The sequence below is a fragment of the Notothenia coriiceps genome, unplaced genomic scaffold (assembly GCF_000735185.1).
Source record: "Notothenia coriiceps isolate Sejong01 unplaced genomic scaffold, NC01 NC01_scaffold00001471, whole genome shotgun sequence".
NCBI lineage: Eukaryota > Metazoa > Chordata > Actinopteri > Perciformes > Nototheniidae > Notothenia > Notothenia coriiceps.
This window is the reverse complement of record NW_011334172.1, coordinates 244,072-244,686: the sequence shown is the minus strand read 5'-3', so window position 1 is coordinate 244,686 and position 615 is coordinate 244,072.

The window sequence follows — 615 nt, the reverse complement described above, 5'->3', positions numbered from 1 at the left end:
TGGCAGCCTCATGCTGTGGGGATGTTTTCAGCGGCAGGAACTGGGAGGTCAGGATCAAGCGAAAGATGAATGCAGCAATGTACAGGGAGATCCTTGATGAAAACCTGCTCCAGAGCGCTATGGACCTCAGGCTGGAGCGAAGGTTCACTCTTCAACAGTACAACGACCCTAAGCACACAGCCAAGATAACAAAGGAGTGGCTTCAGGACAAGTCTGTGAATGTCCTTGAGTGCCTCAGCCAGAGCCCAGACTTGACCCCGATTGAACATCTCTGGAGAGATCTGAAAATGGCTGTGCGCCGACACTCCCCATCCAAGCTGATGGAGCTTGAGACGATCTGCAAAGAAGAATGGGAGAAACTGCCCAAAGGTAGGTGTGCCAAGCGTGTAGCATCATACTCAAGAAGATTTGAGGCTGTAATTGCTGCCAAAGGTGCTTCAACAAAGTATGTGAGTGTTTTATTTGTAATTAATTTGCAAAAATTATTTTAAAACTGTTTTCACTTTGTCATTATGGGGTATTGTGTGTAGAATGTTAAGAAAACAAATGTAATCCAAATTGTGTGGAATGTGGAAAAAGTGAAGGGGTATGAATACTTTCCGGATACACTATATA